The 20961-nt window shown below is 35.9% G+C and overlaps 1 long non-coding RNA gene across 3 annotated transcripts in view; it reads right to left on the bottom strand.

The window, feature by feature from the left end:
• Nucleotides 1-20961, bottom strand: part of LOC139080776 (uncharacterized) — a 157461-nt gene that overhangs the window by 53729 nt on the left and 82771 nt on the right. For all 3 annotated transcript variants that reach the window (XR_011535532.1, XR_011535530.1, XR_011535531.1), the window contains exon 4: nucleotides 3928-4014. This is a non-coding gene — a long non-coding RNA (uncharacterized lncRNA). The remainder of the gene's footprint in view (nucleotides 1-3927; nucleotides 4015-20961) is intronic.

Here is a 20961-nt window from a genome sequence, read left to right on the forward strand (position 1 = left end):
TTTTTTTTCCATGCAGCTTTCTCATAAAATTAGGCATACTGCAAAACAGCAGAGTGCCCAAAACAGAAACAGGAAATTCTTCTTCAGCTGATGTATCATTAACTCATGAAACTCACCACTGCCTGAGAACACTGAAGGGGCTTAGAATATTTTTAAATGAGGTCATAAATTCATATAAAGTAAACTGGATTTTAAAGTTATAACTTTATAACAACTTAAACAAAACATAAATCCTTAGGCTGCAAGATCCAAGTTGATCAGCAAATATATGAGGCACTAAATTGCCTTCTGAAATCATACTATAATTTAATAGCTTTTGCATAAAAATTGAAAAAAACATCTTTCAAAGTTGCTTATTTATGATTCCTGATTATCTTCCCATTACATTATTAAAATAACCAGCATTTACACAGTAGTGTTTATAGTCTATCATATGGTATGTTTTCATATATTGTAAGATATGACCTTTATAATAAAATGATTTTTATAGTATCACTGAGATGTTGTCATCTTCTCTATTTTACAAGTGATGAAACTAAGGCTAAACATGTTAATGATTTACTCAGATTTATATGTTAGTATAATAAGTGAAAATTTCAGAAACAACATTAAAATCTAGTTTTTTATTTAAAAAAATTGCAAGACGTTTTATGAGAAGAACTTACAATCTAGATAAGAGCTAATATTTTTAACTAAGACTGGAAATCTAGGAGACTATGTATGGGCAACAAATTTCTAAAATTTCATACCAAAAGTTACCTTAACTAATGTCAATAGATAAAATTTGAATTCAAAAAACAGATTCATAATACAGATGACAGATTAAGGATTTATATCTATAATACAAATATAAACTGAAAAGGAAAAGTTAAACACCTACTTTAATTATACTCATTAAAGGGGCAACATTTAAAAACAAGAACAACATCTATTGCTGATTGGGATGTGAGATATATTGGGAAGTGATATGTTTAAGCCTCTATTAGAATTCATTAAAAATAATTAATACATATGCCTTCAATCCAGTAATTCTGCAACTGTGGGTCTGTCCCATAGAAATAAAGCCATAGAACATAAAAATATATATACAAAGATTTCTATCATGATGTTATTTATAGGGGGAAGAAAGAAGGGACAAAATGAATCTCCAGTCAGTGGGGAATCATTGAAGAAATGGTGGAACATATAAAAATAGAGTATTAAGAAGTCATTAAAATATATTAATTAGGGTTACATACATCAGATGACAGCATTTCTACATAGTATTGTTGACTAAGAAAATCAAGATGCAGAAAAGTAAGTCTAATATTATCTTCTGTTACAAAAATAAAGAAAGCACTGTATTTGTATATATGAAAGTATATTTAGGTGTATCTGTATACTATGAAAATAGAGGGACACAAGAACATATACTGATGAGGATGGTGACTTGGGTTATAGGCAGGGTGGGAGTGATTTGGGTGGAAAGAGAAAGTGGAAGTGTCCAAGCAAAATAGGAAAGTGCAAAACAGTCTGCTTCAAAAGAATAGAGTATTTATATATAAAATTATGAAGAAGAATTAATAATGTGATAATCATTGCTATTGTCACTATTGTTCTTAACAATAATTTGGTTTTCTCCAGTCAACTAGGTCTTACCCCTGTCTCTGCCCTATGGGAATAGAGACAATTTCTTCTTCAAGCCTTTAGCACATACTTTAGTGTCACTCTTATACTTCCTTATGGCATGGCCTTTTTGGACAGATCTCTAGATTTTAAAACTATGTTTTCATCCACTTTGCTAATTTTCATCCTCCTTCTCCTGACTCCCAGACACTTTTCCTAAATATATTTTCCATCTCTGATCTTCAATAAAATTTACTATTTGCAAAATTCAAATCAGGTAGTTTTGCCTGATTTAGTCAGTGCTTTCTTCATCTTTCTGATATATCTCCTCAAAGGACTTTAAGAATTTAGGGGATGAAAATGTTTGGTTTGATTTGGTTTTTGGAGGAGGAAGGTTTGTTGGGGTTTGTGCTCTATGTTCTGACTTGAAAAGATACAGCAGCATTACTTTCATGCCTTAAACTTTAATAAAATAATAAAAGTGATGTATAAGAATTTGGAAAGAGCAAATTTAAAAAAACCTTACTAAGGAAATGGGTCCTGACTAAAATCTCTGTATGACTAAGGAAAACAATATATACTTTAAAATATATAAATTAATATACATTAGAATTTACCTCCAGAATAATAAATAATACCACTCTTACTCACATTTTATATGTTTGCCTAAGTCATAGAGAATTGGCATGGAATTATAACAACAGAAACAAATTCAATCCATGCCACAGCCCATTGCATTAGCAAATCACATTATCAATGATTGAGATGCTGTGAAATTTAACGTTGTTCTTACTTTCATTATATAGAATGGTTATTATAGATAATATGTAAATACAAAAGAAGAAAGTGATGGATGTGTCTCTCCAAATTCGTATGTTGAAACCTAATCCCCAAGGTGATGGCATTTGGAGGTGGGGCCTTTGGGAGGTGATAGGATCATGAGGGTGGAGCCCTCATGAATGGGATCAGTGCCCTTATGAGAAAGGCCCTCTCCTCCCTTCTGCCATGTGAGGTCACAGTGAGAAGACGGCCGTCTATGAACCAGGAAGGGGGCTCTCACCAGACACCAAATCTGCCAGCACCTTGATCTTGGACTTCCCAGCCTCCGAAATTGTTAGAAATAAATTTCTGTTGTTTATAAGCCACTCAGTCTATGGTACTTTGTTATAGTAGCTCAAACTAACTAAAACACCACCCCCCTCACTTTGTGCAATTCAAAAGGCAAAGCTATGTTGAATCAGGCTGTGTTTTCTTCAGAGCTATTCAATCTGCATATTTAGGTACTCATTCTACACAATTCGTCCACAAAGGCAGGGTCCTTACAGATGAAATCTGCGAAGTCTGCCAAGAATATACATCGAAGACTTTGCTGCTATATTTTTACAAGGTAGAAAAAAATTCTGACCTGAAGAATGTGGTTATAAAGGAAGGAGCCAAATGTTCCAGTAATGGAATAAGATTTTCTTCATGAGATTCTCAAACTCCAAAAAAATCTATCCTACTGCAGCTCAAAAATATTGATTAAACTGCAGTCATGAATTAAAAGAAGTCACTACGCTGAGGAACTTCTAGTCATAAAATAAATTACTAGAAGTCCCTGGGCTAAAGAACTCTGAAGTCTCTGGATATATGGTCAAATTGAATAGCACTCAGTTAATTTGTTTACTGTGCTATAATGTTCGCATGAGTCTTAATACAGGAAAACAAAAGTGACTAACAGGTCCAGTACACTGTTCAAGTCAATGATTAATGTGTAGAATGAAAAGAATAATTTATATCATAATAATTGCTTTCCATGTCTGTTCTTTCTCTTTACAAAATTATGCAAATATATTCAGTCTTGTTTTATACTATATAGTGACTCTATGAAAACCAGGGAAGAATAGAAAAATCTGTCACTTTAATTCTTTTACAATAGTGATGTCTAATAGACACTCAAGATTCATTAATCTTAAAACGTCTGTTCAGAAGACCTACTAAACGATTTTCTTATAAAATTTGAAAGAACTGTTTCTGCAAATGTGTACATGTGTAGGCGGAGGGATGTGGGTGAGAGATGCTTCATAATTTCAACAGTTGACTGCCTCCTGGTATACTGATTGCACCAGTGGATGTAGGTATTAAATAAAAATTGAATTCGTCATGTGCACATTTATAGGGGTAGGTGGATGACAGAACCTCTAGTTCTGTCCTCAATCCTGTGAAGTTTTGTGCTATTATCAGTTTACCACAAAGTTTCAAGTGATAGTTATCACTCGTATTGAACCTGTGCATGCCTGTGTCACAGACTGAAAACTCAGAACGAGGCGTAACCTGGTGTACCTCAGTGGCGTCATCCTGTTTCTCAACGTAATTGCTTCCTCCGTCTGCAGCCGGACACCAGTGCCAACGAAGTCATCAGCTTCTTACCTACAACAAACAAAAATACTTGATTTTCAGAGGTTTAAAAGATTATATCAGATGCATAAAGCTAAATTCTCCAAATACATGATTAGTTAGAAATTTCAGTTCCCTATATAGGAACAGCTAACTTTTTAAAGAAGCAAGTGCATAACACAGATGATATCATTTTGTCTGTCTTAAAGGCCTGTCATTGTAAATTTGGAACAATGAAAAATTGATCTGATTCATTTGCTAAAATGTCTTTTTTCTTTTCCTACACTTATCCTTAACCTATTCCTGTATTTACTGTAACATACTTTAGATAACAATGAATTTTTGTGATAACACAGAAATACATTTAAACAACGTTAAAAAGACTTTAGAAAAATCCCATGATTTTGCAATGAAAATATTGATTGTATGAAAGAAAAATCCACCCACATAAGATCAAAATGGTTTACTTAGCTCAGATCATTTTACCATGAAACAAACACTTTCCTGAAGCATAGTAGAATCCGAAATACATGACTAAGCTATTGCCTAAAAATAGAAATGGCTCCAATTAAATTATCAGTGAGGCAATAAGTCAGGACAATCTTAGAGTTCACGAACATCATATGATCCACGTGAAGGAAGATTTAAAAATAGAAATTCGATTCAAGAGAAACAAGCTGTTCCCACAGCCTTTGTTTATGAGTATATTGTTGAGGGGTGAAAAATCTACTTACTCCCCCCACATCAAATTGTTGTTTTGAGTATGTGTGCATGTGCACACATGCATGCATACAAGTTTGCTTGTGTTTTTATCTTGTAGGTTTTACTTCAGTTTGCACAGATCAGAGATGAACAATTAAATTTAACAGAGATATTTTCTTTTATGAGAGCTGCAAAATTACATTAAAGAGAAATGACTATCTTTTTATCCAGTTGACTACAACAGAACCCTTCACAAACGACTGAAACATCCGTGGCACCTATGATGGAGCGTCTGAATGTATTCCTATTCTTAAGCATGGTATTTTCCTGCAACATTTTCAGTAATGCAGTACATTAACTATTAGGCAAGTTAGCCTGACCTTATTTTCAGACATATTGATGAAACAAATTTTATGTACAGAAATAGAATGAGATTAATTCATTTTAAAATTAAGGAAATATAATCCAGGTAGAATTTTTGATCACTAGATATTATATGCCCATAAAAAACAGGGAAGAAGATTCTTCTGAACACTGGTAGTGGATACTACATAATTCATAGATAAATCCATTAAATTAAAAAAAAATCAGTTAACCATGTTCACTGTTCAGTTTCCCATGTGTGTTTATTTTCATAATTAATTTGATTCACTCAAGTGCACTTTCAGTGTGACTTCTTGGGAATTAGAACCACACATTTTTGTTTCTGACAGAGTAAGTCCTGGGAAATAACATCATTGTAACTATATCAAACAACATTCAGGAAGGAATGTCTGGGGAAGATTTTGTTTTCTGGAAGGAATAGAATGCTAAGAATACCGCAACTTTTCCTGTGAATTTAGAGGAAAATCAAAATATGTTTCAGGCTTACACAAAAACCATTAATGTAGGAATTTGAAAACAAAACATATGCTCAACAGGCAATTGCATGTCAGATACCAGAGAGGGCTGCCTTGGAGATTCTCTTTGATATGAGTCTTAGAGTCGGTGCTGTTAGAGCTGCATTTATTTTTAATACTTCCCATGAGCATTTATCAGCAAAGGAACATATTAAGTTATCATAATTTATTTGTAAAACTCCTAAAATAGAATTTACAGAGACTGAATTTCTAAGTGAGGAAATATAGCTCTGAAAGAAGGAATTTCAATTTAACTATATTAGAAAATATCTCCTCAACTATCATTCTTCTTGATTATAATACATGCCACTTCAAAGAAATGCATACATAGGACTCTTGCTCTAGAAAAAACATAAAGTCCTGTAAAATCATAGGTAGCTTCTCCACATAGAAGTTAAGACCTTAGACAGGAAGTAAACCAAAGGTTTTTCTTTGTTCATTTGTTTTTGGTCATTAGCAACTATGTAAGGCACTCAAGGCCACCACATATCATCGTTTTCGATATGAGGGCAGCTCCATGAGGTTAATGTTAAGCTATGTGTGCTTTCGCTGTCTGTACCTTGCCTTGTTCTTCTCTCTTTGCAGATTCTTCCTAGGAACTTTGGACCACACTTTGCTGGAATTAATAAAACTACTAAATTAAGCCTCTATTTCTTTGGTGGATATAGGACTTCCTTCCTTTGAGATTTCTGATATTCTCAAAGTTTAAAGAAGACAACAAACACTTTACTACTTTATACCTCATTGTATTAATAAATCTCACTGAAAAGCTTTTGGAAACTGATTCTGTTAACTCTCTTATAATTTAAATATTTAACCACACCAAGCGCTTTATAAATGCTGGTGGTAGGACGTTATTGTGTAATAAAGAATTTGACTGGCCTTTGTTTCTGGTTCTTGGAAGGCACTTCTCAAACTTCTGGCATTTTCAGAGTGTTAGGAGTGTTTTCATTATTCATGAGCCATTTAGATCACACCTGAGTTTATGCTAATGAGGAGACTCATAGTAGGCCTCTACACAGCTTCAAGATGGGGCCGGTCACCAGAAAGACCAACCAAGGGATTAGTAGCCTGTTGGGATTTTGAGCCAGCCCAACTGCCTTAATCAGTCATGCCTATGTAATGAAATCCCAATTACAACTGTGGACATCGAAGCTCAGAGTACATTCTAAGTCGGTGAACACGCTGATGTTCTAGGAGAGTAACATGCCCTGATTGAGAACCCTCAGACCTTGCTCTATGTGTCTCTTCATTTGGCTGTCCCAGACTTGTATCCTTTATAGCAGAAATGCACTCATGGGTATAGTGTCTTTCAGAGTTCTGTGCATCACTCTAGCAGATTATCAAGGCTAAGCGGTCTTGGGAACCCCTAAGATTTTTAGCCAGTTGGTCAGAAGTGGGGGTGGGAACCCCACTAGCACCTGATATCTAAAGTGGGAACAGTCTTTTTTGGAACTGTGATGTTTAACTTGTGATATATACACTAACTCTGAGTGGTTAGTGCCAGAATTGAATCAGACTACACCCATTGATGTCGAAATACATATAATAGACAAGGACTGTTAAACAGCTAAACTGAAACATTCTTGTGAGGTAGGCTTTATTTTATTTTATGAAGACATTTGAATTGCACTGGAAGAAGAAATTGTCATGGAAGACAGGAAACAATAACGGAGGAAGCATTTTTTAAGTGCTAAGGAACCATTTTCCGGGAAGTACTTAAACAAGAAACATGGAAGAATTTAGATTTCTTTCCTAGTGATGCAAAAGACATTCAGAGATAGAGCTAATATGGTATATGAGTTGAGAAAACAGGCTCCAAAATCCACTAGAATGTAAGATCCATAAGGATACAAGGTTGTATCCCCACACCTTTGAGTAATTCCTCACATAGAGAAGGCCCTCAATAAAGTAGTGTGCAATGAAAATGACTTGGGCCCAAGTCCTGGCTGTACCATGTCCTGGGTGTGGGACCATATGCTAAATACTAAACCTCTCTAGAACTAGGTTTTATCATCAAAGGATTGTTTGAAGGATTAAATAAGACATTGCAAGCTAAAATTTTAGCATAGTTATTAGGGCACATTAAGTATTGAATAAATGCTAGCTGGTAAACACAAGTGCCTAATATCTCAAATTCCTGTCTCAGGCAGATGGTTGTACTTCCAGATAAGCCCAGATACAGAAATACCAAGGAACAGGAAACATACAGAAACAGAAACAATTCAACCAAATGGTAACCAAGAAAGTAAAATATTTAAGAATAAACTTATGAGTAAATGAAAAAGATCTATATGAAGAAAATCTTTAATTATTTAGAGACACAAAACAAAGAAACAAATGAAAATTGACACCAATGGTTTTGGACAGGAGAATTCAACAACTTAAAATGTTGAACATATCTAACTTTATACAACTATTAGTAATTTCAATGAAAATAACATGTTTCTTAAGAAATATATAAGTTTATAGTAAATTTTTTATAAAAATAAATAATAAATTAAAATTATAAAGAGTAATAAAGTAAAATTCTAATAAAAGGAATTTATTATAAATTATAATAAAGAGTAAAATTATAATAAAGAGCAATAAAGAAGCACTAGTTCTATCAAATAGCAAGTCATATAAAACTCAATAATTATAGTTATTTTGACTATAGTCCAAGAAAACATGACGATATTGGGAAGAAACATGAAAGATCGTCTTAAAAAACTCAAATAAAACTTCTAGATATGAAAATACAATAGTTAAGATTTTATGAGCCAGCCCCATGGCCATGTGGTTAACGTCACACACTCCACTTTGCTGGCCCAGGGTCTCACTGGTTCGGATCCTGGGCGCAGACCTAGCATGACACATCAGGCCACGCTGAGGTGGTGTCCCACATAGAACAACTAGAAGGACCTGGAACTAGAATATACAACTACGTCCTGGGGGGCTTTGGAGAGAAGAAGAGGAAAAAAAAAATATATGATTGGAAACAGATGTTAGCTCAGCTGCTAATCTTCCAAAAAAAAAAAAAAAGATTTTAAAAACAGACACTGGGGGCTGGCCCAGTGGCACAGCAAAGTTCACATCCTCTGCTTCAGTGGCCCAAGGTTGGACTGTTTGAATCCTGGGCACTGACATATGCACGGCTCATCAAGCCATGCTGTGGTGGCATCCCACATATCAAAAATAGGGGAAGATTGGTATGGATGTTAGCTCAGGGACAATCTTCCTCAAGCAAAAAGAGGAAGACTGGCAACAGATGTTAACACAGCACCAATCTTCCTCACCAAAAACACAAAAAAACAAAAACAACAAACATACACTTGATGAGATTCATTGTAGAATAGATACTGCAGAAGAAAAAATTAGTGAACTTGAAGATATTGCAGCAAAAATTACCCAAAAGGCAACACAGAAAGAGAGATGAAAAGAAAAATGAACACAAAATCAGTGAACTATTCCAGCAGCTCAACATGTGTATAATTAGAGATATTGACAGAGAAGAATGAGAGAGAATGGGATAAAAAAAATTTGGATAAATAATGGTAAAAAGCCCAAAATAGATTTTAAAAACATAATACCATGGACCCAAGATGGACACCAAAGTCTAACTGTAAGAAATATGAGGAAAACTATAGCCAGGCACAGGGAAAACATTAATTGGAACACTTAATAGGGATAAGATGTCAATTCTAAAAAAACTTCTCATATGTATATTATATTAATTCAGTATAGTTCCAATAAAAATCCCAGTTATATTTGTAGAAATTAACAAGCCAATTCTAAAATTTATGTAGAAACAAAGACAAAGAAGATAAAATAGCCAAAACAGTTGTGAAAAAGAGTTTGAGGACATAAACCTGATTTCAAGAGTTACTACAAACTAAACAAGACAGTCCAGGATCAGTAAAAAGATAGAAATAGAGGAATACAGACTTTGGAAGTAGAATATATACCATCAGTTGATTTTTGACAATATTACAAAGACAATTCAGTGGAGAAAACATAGTCTTTTCATCAAATGATGATGGAATAAGTGGAAACTCATGTGCAAATAAATGGATCATTCCCTTTCCTCACAGCACTTACAAAAAAATAGCTTAAAATTGACCTCGGACCCAAACGTAAAATCTAAAAACTATGAAATTTATAGAAGAAAACAAAGGAGAAAGCCTCTGGGACTGTGATTTAGGCAATATTGAATTACAACCCCAAAAGTATGCTCTATTCAAGAATATATCAATTGATTGTAAAAATTGAGAACTGTTGCTCTTTGAAAGACACTGATAAGTAAGAGGATTAACAGACTAGCCACAGGCTCAGGGAGCATTCGCAAATGAGACTGGTAACATTTCTGTACCCAGAATATATATAAAAACTCTTTCAAAACTCAATGACAAAAAACAAACAACCCAATTCAAAAATGGGCAAAAATTTAAACAGACACTTCAGCAATGAAGATAAATACATAAAATGGCAAATGTGCATATTATAAGTGGCTAACATCTTTATTTTATTAGAATAATGTATATTAAAATTATAATTAGATACCACCACACAACTATTAGAATGCCTAAATTCAAAAGAATTGTCCATAATAAATGATGAGTAGGGTAAGGAGCAACTGGAAATCTCATGCATTTCTTGTGGGAATGCAAAATGGTAGTCACTTTGGAAAATATAAAGTTAAACATATGCTCACCGGAAAACCCAATAATCTGACTCTTAGGTATTACCCAAGTGAAATGAAGCCTCTGTGCACACAAAACCTTGTACACAAATATTTCTAGTACCTTTTTTTGCAATGACCAAAGCTGAAAACAACCCAAATAGACTTCAACTGGCAAATGGGTGAACTGTGGTATATCTAGACATTGGAATACTACTCAGCAGTTAAAAAGGAAGGAGCAGGTGATTCACACACCAACAGCATGGATGAATCTCATGTGCACCATTCTAAGTGAAAGAAGACAGTCTCAGAAAGATGCATACTCTATGATTTCTATAATTGTGTCACTTTTTTAAGAGTTAAGACTTTATTTTTTTCAAAGCACTTTTAGGTCCACAGCAAAATTGAGAGGAAGGCATAGAGATTTCCCACATACCGCTATCCCCACACATTCACAGCCTCCCCATTATCAACATCCCCCACCTGAGTGGTACATTTGCTACAATCAATAAACCTACATTGACACATCGTCATCACCCAAAGCCCATGGTTTATATTAGATTCGCTCTTGGTGTTGTACCTTCTACTGATTTGGACAAATGTATTGTGTCCATCACTATTGTATCATACAGAGAATTCTCACTGCCCTCAAAATCCTCTGTGCTCTGCCTTTTCCTCCTTCACCAAACCCCATGATTCCTTTTGCATGACATTCTGGAAAGCACAAATGTAAGTTTACACATACTAACTATGGTTCTGAAGACATGATTTTAAAAAATAACATCAATAATAGTAATGAAAACAAATAATGATAATAATGATAATACTAATACTCTCTTAGATTTGTGTGGTTTTGAAAGTCGTTTTATTTTTATTATTCGTTTACTCCTCACGCTCCTGGCAACTTTTGTATCTATTTGAATCATTTGTACTTTTACAGAATTGTACTATAATTCGACAAGTGGCTTCCACCGCTTCATCTCCATCGTGCATCCCTGCAATCAGTCACTGACCAGAATCTCGTGTCGCCAGCAATGATGTATAGTAATAGCAACAACAAGGATGGAAATGGTATCATTAATATATCTTATTCTCTCACTGTCCAGCAATAAGGGAAAGTGCCTGTGCATTAAGAACCAAGCTGTCTCTGCACTTTGAAGGACAGGAGCTCACACACACAAAGCACCAGATCTCATCATGCTGCCCTAAGCAAGCGTCCAGACGTGGGAAACAGCGTCCTGACCACAGCCAGGTGGGAAACGAAAAGCTGCAGGTCTTTAAAGTCCGTACATATGAGCTAACCTCTGACTGACCTAGACCCTGAAGCCATATGCATTGCAATGTATTTTCACAGTGTCAGATTTTCAATATCATATGAGTTATTAGAATTTGTGTCAGCAGCAACCCAAACATTTGAGTACATGTTGAAAGAAATAATGTAAGGAGAGAGTGAAGAGAGGTCTTTATCATTTATAGTTATAATCAGTCCTGTTTTTAGCTATTCTCAGCTACTTTGGTTATATGATTTTAACCTTGCCTCTGATATTTAAATTTATCTCTATTTTTGGAATACAGTTGTCACAAAAAAATTGAGATATAATATATATGCATATGTCTTGCATTTCTTCAGGCAGATTTCACAAATGAATTTCTAGCAAAAGCTAGAAAATTGCATGAATATATACATATACATGAATATAAATAACGCTGGTACACTGGTATATTTATGTTGCATGTGTTTACATCTATTTTTTCCATGAGCCTATATAGGATTTCAGTAATGATGCTGTTTTAAGGATAATAGGAAGCAAACACTTTCTAGAAATGCAATTAAATCACCAAACATGGCGATACCAGTGAGAGAGGCACCAACTAACCATTGAGTGGCCTTACATCCTACGGGGATGCTGCTTCCGTTTCATATCAGCTGGAGGGGTGCAGAGCCGCAGCCGCAGCAGCAACAGCAACCAGCTGCAGCACCAGACATTGAACAGATTACTGAAATTCTGAGAGAACTGTGGTTTAGAACTGATACTTGCTTTATTTTTTTATTATTATTATTATTTTTTTTGCTAAGGAAGATTAGCCCTGAGCTAACATCTGTTTGCAATTCACCTCTATTTTTGCCTGAGGAAGATTAGCCCTGAGCTAACATCTGTGCCAGTCTTCCTCTATTTTGTATGTGAATTGCCACCACAGCATGACAAATGAGTAGTGTAGGTCCTGGTCTGGGATCTGAACCCATGAACCTAGGCCACCAAAGCGGAGCATGTGGGACTTAACCACTACACCACAGGGCAGGCCCTGAGATATTTGTGTTTTTTAATAAGTAATCAACAATTATTATTAACCCAACCTCATTTTACGATTGATGGCCTATACTGGCCATTTGCCAGAAATGTTTTCTAATTTGCACCAACAGGGTTCAATTTTCCCTGATTGTGGAGGTGTGAGTTTTGAGACTCCTCCTTGTATCATAACGGAAGCAGCTTCCCCTTTACGATGCAGAGCATGATCCAGTATTAGAGGCTCCCTCCAGTCACACCACACAATATCTACCTGCAGAAATAGTTCACTAGGTTAATCAGACCACCACGATGACAATGCACTCCCCTAAAAATATTGCACTTGCTCATTTTATGTGCTCATTGTCAGAGATGTAGATGATATAGAAGAGATCACGGATGAAAATAAGAATTTTCAATAGCCGTCAACTAAAGAAATCAAGTGTTAAAATCTTGGCATACATACTTTTAGGGTTTTTGTTCATCTTGCAGAAATATCTAAACTTAACTGAGGGTTTATGGTATGCCAGCAACGCTTCTAAGCACTTCACATGTATCATCTCACTTAGTCCTCACAATAACCTTGTAAGAGAGGTACTATTTTTATTATTATTTTGCATACGGGCAAACTAGGGCAGAGAGAAGCTTGGCAATTTTCTCATGGACTTCTGATTATTACGTGGGAGAACTTAGATTTGAAATCCCACAGGAGTATCTCGCTACACTATCCCATGCAAATAGATGTTTCCATGTAACTGATACTACTACCCACGCAATACCAAGACCAACGCGGCGAGAAATCTAGCCTTTCCCAGAGTTCTTCTATTCAAGTGATCCCAGGATTCCTGTGACTACTTAACAAGGACTCAGGTCTGTTCCTCTGCCTCTGCGGACTGCTGGGCAGCTCTCTCCGCTTGCTGCATTCAGTAATCCTCTTGGTCACTCTTTAAGCAGACCCATGGTTTTGCCCTTGGAAATTCTGAGATCATAGCACTCTGGTCACTAAAGGAATTGCTGCAGAGCCTGAGGAACCCAGACTCACCCTGCAGTTTCGAGGAAGAGCCTTCTCCCTGAGGCTGCACGTGACACAGTGTTTCCTCGGGAAGTGAGAGAAGACAATCATTTCTGCAGGGTGAAGCTCACTCACTTTTGCTCCTTGCCAAAGTTGTCATGGTCCCCAATAATACACTTCTTGTATGTTAGTTCAAATTCCGCAGGGATAGCTGAAAGTAGGAATTGGTAAATGGCAACCTGTTTGCCAACCAGCCTGGAACATATTTTTACATGGCTCACTATCTGAGAATGGTTTTTACATTTTTAAAAGGTTGCTAAAAAGTAAAAAAGCAAATGAAGAAAAATATGTAACAGAGATTATATGTAACCATCAAACCCTCAATGGGTCCTTTTACAGAAAACATTTGCCAACCCCTGGGCTAAAGAAACACCTTATGGAAAGGATTTACCGTCAGTCATAAACGGTGCCCACAACCAGGTCTCTTTCAGCATTTTCTCAGTTCTAGTGTTCCTGCTCGGTCGCCAACCCTATCTTCCCTCCCTTGAAGATGGGATTACACTTGGACAGCATCACTATCACTGTCTTTTCCAGAAGGTCCTCAGTCTGGGTTGACTAAGTCCATCAGGCATATAGAACTAGTTTTGAACATCAAAACGGATGTGTTCGGGATCCTGCCCTGCCCCCTGGGAAAGACGGGGAAGATCTCCGGGCCTTAAGAAAGTAGAGATGCAAACAAATGCAGGGAGGCACGAATTTTATCCAACAATTTTACTCATCCGGTGGGGCTATGTTTTGTCTGTGAAGTCTCCCAGGGCAGCTTTTAGGATTCTTTGATAGTGTTCCATGTGACCTCCATATTGCCCAAATTACTTACATTATTTTGTTACTGTGTTTGTTTGTATTCTTCTTGCAACTTATTACTACAGGGAGTCTTCAGAGACAACTACAACTCTTGCTGTATAGGTAGGAGGCTTTATGAAAGCAGAAATATTTGCAAGTGAAACTTGATAAAGATTCTATATCCTGAAAACATGAACAACTCACAAACAATTTTAAAAAGGCAAAAGATCTGAACAAACATTTTACCGAAAAGATATATGAATATCAAATAAGTACATGAAAAGGTGCTCGATATTATGTAATATTAGGGAAATTCAAATTAAAACCACAATGAGATACCATTACACACTATTAGAAGAGTTAAAATTAAAAAGACTGACAGTACAAAGTGTTGCCATGAATTTGGACCACTTAGAACTCTCATACACTAGTTATGGGACTGTAAAAGGGTATAGTCATTTTGGAAAACAGTTTGGAGGTTTCTTAAAGACAAACACACATCAGCAGTGGGTCCCAGTCATTCCATTCCTAAGTTTTTGCCAAGGGAAACGAAAGCATGTATCCATTCCTGGCTCCTCAGCTGACTCCCTCTCAACACTCCTGAATCGGGAAGGAAGACCCCACCCCTTCCCAGCGTGGTTGGGACTGAAACTTCTAGTTGTTCTCAGTTGGAGTATTGGTCTGAATTAGCTAGTCTATCAACAAAGACAGATGAACTCATTTTAGAAATTTTTAAAATAAAATTTTAGTTGAAACGTAACGTATACAGATACAAGTGCACAAATCATATATAGCCCAATTAATTTTCACAAAGTGAACGCACCTGAGTAACCAGATCAAGAAGTAAAATGTATCCTGCACCTAAGAAATTCCCCTAATGCTGCCTGTGTCCCTACTCACCCAGGTCACCAGGGTCCTGACTTTGAACATCATAGACTGGTTTTGCCTGCTTTTGAAATTTTTAGCTCAGGGCAAAATATGATTAAGAGAAAGCTTGACACTTTCAAGGTAACTTTCTTTGTACAAAGAGTAACAGATACAAAGGCAGAAAGGCAGAAGAATAGAATTTACCTGAGAATTGTGGCTAGGAAAGTAGTGTAGGGTTGTAGTGCTAGCGCTTGGAATGGACTAGAATCATAAAAAAAAGAAACCCATTATATATTTGAGAGAATTAACTTGTCAAAACACAAATCTGGAGTAAAAAGTCTTTTAAGAGCTCAAAACTTAACTTTCATACAATAGGAAGTGCGTTAAGAAAGCTGCTCAGTTCCCAATTAGCTCATTTTCCCCACTATTCCGTTTGGATGGGGCCACGAAAATGAGACAACATCCCTGCAGTAGAGTCAGAGACCATTAAGAAAGTGGACAAGTTAGCAAAGTTGGGTCCTGTTTAAGGAACGTTTCTCACCCTCAGAGTAAAGAGTCCTCACGATATCTGTCCAATGGGATTTTGGAAATATTAGGTGCCAGTGAGTGCTTTGTGGTGCTCATTCTTCCTCTTCCCACATGACAATGTTCACTGCGGATCTTGTCCTTGTATTGCCACTTTTTTGTATCCACTATACTATAGTGGGAAGGTAACTTGTCTTTAGACTTCATTGGTCTGTAGACCTAGAGACACCACTTCTACACTCGACGCAGAAAACAATGCACAACACTCAGAGATCCTAGACTTTGAGCTCGGAATGTTGACTGGATTGACTGGAGGTTGGCTGATTCCTTTCAAGAAGGCTGAGTGTTTTGTAAGTGCAGAAAGAAGGGAACAAATACATGTTTAGTGACCCGAAGAGTAGACGGCGGGGAGACAGTGGTTCTCACCAAATTTGTCATCAAACGTCCCAATTTCTTTACCCCTTCTGCAGGAGTCAATGGTATGTAAGTGTAAGCGACATATGTTGCTGCTAAGCCAAAGCATAAAAGAGCTTGATGTCTCCTCCCTTGCTGATACCCCAGTAAATTCTGTTTCATATGGTGTAATTATGCGATAGTTGAGCCTCTATTAGCCTGGGTCCCTGAGGAACTGTAGAAAGTACAATTTTTTATTTTGATAAGACATTGGGTTTTGGGAGTTAGGCCTCACCACAGTACTACTTAACCTAGTATTTCTAATGCAGTACCAATGTTTCTCTCATGGCACCTAGACTTCTACGTAGTGGTTTTACAGATATGTCCAAAAAAGCATATTTCCAAGATCTTTGTAACCCAGTCCTCCCCCCAGCCTTAGGGGTGCCTGGGATGAGATGAGGGCAAATGCAGATTTATCACAGATGTCTTTTAAAGAGAAGGGAGGAGGAAACTACCCTTATTCAGGAAATTTGCACATCCTTAGAAACTGGCCAATGTAACATGATATGAAGTAGAGGGAGTGATAAAGGTACTCATCTCAAGGCAGCCAGAACTCCCTCATTGAAGGCTCTGCAGAAAACCACCTCATCACATTCCAGCAAGTGTCCTGAGATGACCTGGTTTGTCTTCCTGACTGTGTGACAGGATACTTAGTTTTTTCCCAAATGGTCATTGCTTTTGCTAGCTCTAATGATTTACAAAGTTGGAATCATTCTAAAGGATCAGATTTAGGATTTTTTCTTTCACACATCTATTTATCTTCTTCACCTGTTTGCTTCTTAATTGTCATTACCACACTAGAATGTAGGCTCCATTGTGTTCACACTGAAAGATAGCATGGTATAGTGAAGAACATAGACTATTCATCCTATCAGGGTGTGAATCTAGGCTTCATCATTTCTGCAGCCCTGGGGGATGAGATATACCATTTGCTGCCTTCATTTCAACATCTGTAAAATAAGTCTAATATTAATACTTACCTCCTAGGGTTGCTCTGAAAATGGCATGAGTTAACACATTTAAGACATTTAGATCAATGTCAGGGTTATGTTGGGGTTCTATAAACGTAGTTGACTTCATCTGAGCCTGGATCTTGTCTGTGTTGTTCACTAAGGTATCCTCGGTGACTTGTATGTAGCCTTGGGCATGGGACCAGAAAATGGTCCAGAGACAGAAACGAATACCTGTACTTATCACTATGAGAGTAACTACCTTTGTCCACAAACTTGCAAATTACTTAGATATGTGTGAAGAGTTCTGAAAAACATAAATTTATTCATAGAGTCTCTACAGTAACAGTCTTGGTAGCCTTTAATAACATGCTATAAATCAGCTATTTTATAATAATTATCTTGGCTCATTTTTGCCACCGTTCTGCTTAATAGACAGAAAAATCAATCCAATATACCGCCTACTGCCTTATGATGTAAATAGTGCAGTATAAATATGTTTGGAAGGCTATGAATGAGGCATTAAAACGACTCATCATCCTGATGAGTAATAACTGATAATAATTCCTGCTACCCATCACGGAACTGAAATGTCACTGCACTTTTGGATAAGTCTCTTGAAGCCAAGTATGCAGTGCTCACTAGGCACTCTGGGTTCTACCCTGTTTTTCTCTGAACAGATGAAATATTGAAAGCAACTCACACACACAGTCAGTGTTATTGATCAGTGGACTATACCACAATATAAAAGATAAAAAATTTGTTTTATGCTGATTTAAGTTCATATGGAAATCTCCTTTTTCCAGTACTGAGCTATCAACTGTGTGAAAGAACTGTACCCTGCTTGCCCCACTCCTTGCTACCGCTTTGTTATGACTCTCAACACAACAAGAGGATGATGAAAGCAAGGGGGACAGAGAAGGCCAATTCAGCTGAATTCTGCTGCTCATTTTAAACTGTTGAGATCCAGCCAGAGGGAGCAGAGAAAGATGAGAAAATGAGGTTTAAGATCAGATGCTAAGTGAAGCTTCAGATTTTCCCTGGCTTCAATTTATCTGGCTATGTAAACCTCCATTAGAACAGACAATTAAGAGTTTCTAAATTGCGGTTTCTGTTTATTTGGTGAAGCATTTAAGGTTTCTTAGGCTTTACATTTTTAGATCTAAATGTGCTACTTGTTGAAGGGAGAGAATGCAATCTATTCTGTGGTAAGAATTTGGGACTTAGCCGGAAGACAAATTCCAAATGAAAGAATGATTTTCTCAATACCGCTAATGGCTTCAAGGAAAGGTGTAATTACAAGAACGGGGCTGAATGTAAATATTGTATAAAGCTTCTTTGCTGGAAACAAGAGTAGCCTGCAGAAAACATCATGTTCTAAGGGATGCTTATCCTTATTGGAGAAAGAGGTTAATGTTAATTTAAAACAATTCCTAAACTCTACTGTGAATTATAATTATAGATTTCAAGGATCTGCTACAGTGACATCTATAAGCTTTGGAAGAACTGGATGTCTGTCTGACTAGCTCTTATTTTACTGAACTTTTGTAAGAGTTACATCCAAGAACTTTTGTAAAAGTTACATCCAAGTCAGCCTCAGGCCAGACTTTGTCACAAAAAGATTTTCTCTCCCAGTTTCAATTTTTTTCTAAAATTTGGCTTTAGTTCGGCTGCTCTTTCATTCATTCACACATACATTCAATAAAAAATAACAATAGTCCAAATGAGGCAAGTACTCTAGAAGGAACTAATCTAATCTACATTCTTACTTCATTTCTTTCATTATCGTAAAAGTTTTCATACAATTTGAAAATATTCTGAACAGCATAATGAAAAAAACATATAACTGTAAATTAATTTCAATGGTGGTTCATATTTTGCTATATTTTCTGTATCAAAAGTTATTTGCAGAAGTATTTTAAAGTAAGTATTTTAAAGTAAATGACAGACATTGTGTTTCCAACTCTAAATATGTAAATATCCAACTCTAAATAAAAAATGAAGACACTTTCAATCCACCCACAATAGCATTATTACACATAACAAAATTAATAGTAATTCCTTAATATGATTGAATGCAAAAATCTGTCTTCCAAATTCCTCCAGTAATAATAAAAATGGTTTTGCAGTCCTTTTTGAAACCAGGACTAAATCAAGGAATATATGTAACATCCATGTGTAATGTGTCTTAATCATTTAAAAATGTATATAGTGAAATATACATACAGAAGAGCAACAAATCCTAAGTCTAGAGCCAATGGATCACCACTTATTGAACCCATTACCTTTTCATGTAGATTTCTAACTTATTTCAATTGTGTCAAGAGAATGGACTCTGCAATTTTTCAATTATGTGACATTTTTTGAAACTTACTATATTGTCCAGCTTGTGGTCAGTTTTGGAAGATCTTCCATGTACTCTGGAAAAGAATATATGTTCTCCGGGTTTGAGATGCAGTCATAGATAAATCAGTTAAACTTTACTAATTGTGTTGTTTGAATCCTCCATGTCCTTACTGAATTTGTCTGCTTACTCTATCAGTTACTGAAGGAAATGTGTTTAAATTTCCAACCATTGCGATGGATTTTCTATGTCTTTTTCTAGTTCTGTAGATTTTGCCTTACATATTTTCCTTTATATATTTTTTCATAAAAATTCAGAATAATTTTATCTCTTGAATCTTTAGCATAATAGAACTCCTCTTTATCTCTAATGATGTTTTATGTTAATGCAGCTACAGGAGCTCTCACTCAGTTCATGCTTGCATAATATGTATATTTCTATTATTTGTTTTCTATCTTTTTACTTACACAAATTTAAAGTCTGTCTCTTATAAGTAGCATATTAAAAAAAGCATTTAATATGATGTTAGTCTTTTAATTGATGCAATTAGTTTATTTACACTTAATGAAAATACCAAAGTATTAGGTTTAAAGATTCTGCTTGTCTACAATTTCATATTTTCAATTTTCCTTTCATTTAGTGTTTTACTTACACATGCTTACATTGTTAACTTAGAGATTTATACAAGAGAGATCCTTGAGTTATTACATTCTAATATAAATTATTACTTTGCATGTTCACTTCTTAAATATATAAAGACTTTGGAATATTTCAACTCTTTTTATCCTCCATCTTATGTGCTATATTTGCTGCACAATTTGATTTTATAAGCACATTTAAAACCCCACAAGACATCATTATTATTCTCCACAGTCCATATTTATTCAGTTTTATTCACAAAAACATTCTTTCCTCCACTACTGATTACTTCTTAAGTCTTCAAACTTCCTTTTGGGATAATTCTCCTTCAGAAAGAAAACTGTCTTCTAATAATTCATCCAGTGCAGCTCTGCTTGTGGCAAATTTTCTCACTTTTATGTGTCTGAAAATGCCTTCGTCATGCCTTTGTTCTTACAGGGCATTTTCATTGAAGATAGAATCCTGGGTAGGCATTCATATATTTTTCACCACTTGGGAGGCATCATTCCATTGTCTTTGTTTCCATTAGAATGACAGCTTCAGTTTTATCACTGTCCCTTTGAGGATCATGTGTCTTTCTGAGCTCTGGCTATCTTCAGCATCCTTCTTTGACTTTGCTGTTCAGCTGTCTTACTGCGTTGTACCTAGGTGTGATCTGCTTTGTATTTATTCTTTATGAGATTCATAGAAATTCTTAAGTTGATGGCTTGATAGATGATTATCAGTCATTGTGTCTTCAAATATCACTCCTGCCCCTTTTCCTATTATTTCTCCTTCATGGATTCCAATCATACCATTTTT

The sequence above is a fragment of the Equus przewalskii genome, chromosome 32 (assembly GCF_037783145.1).
Source record: "Equus przewalskii isolate Varuska chromosome 32, EquPr2, whole genome shotgun sequence".
Lineage (NCBI taxonomy): Eukaryota > Metazoa > Chordata > Mammalia > Perissodactyla > Equidae > Equus > Equus przewalskii.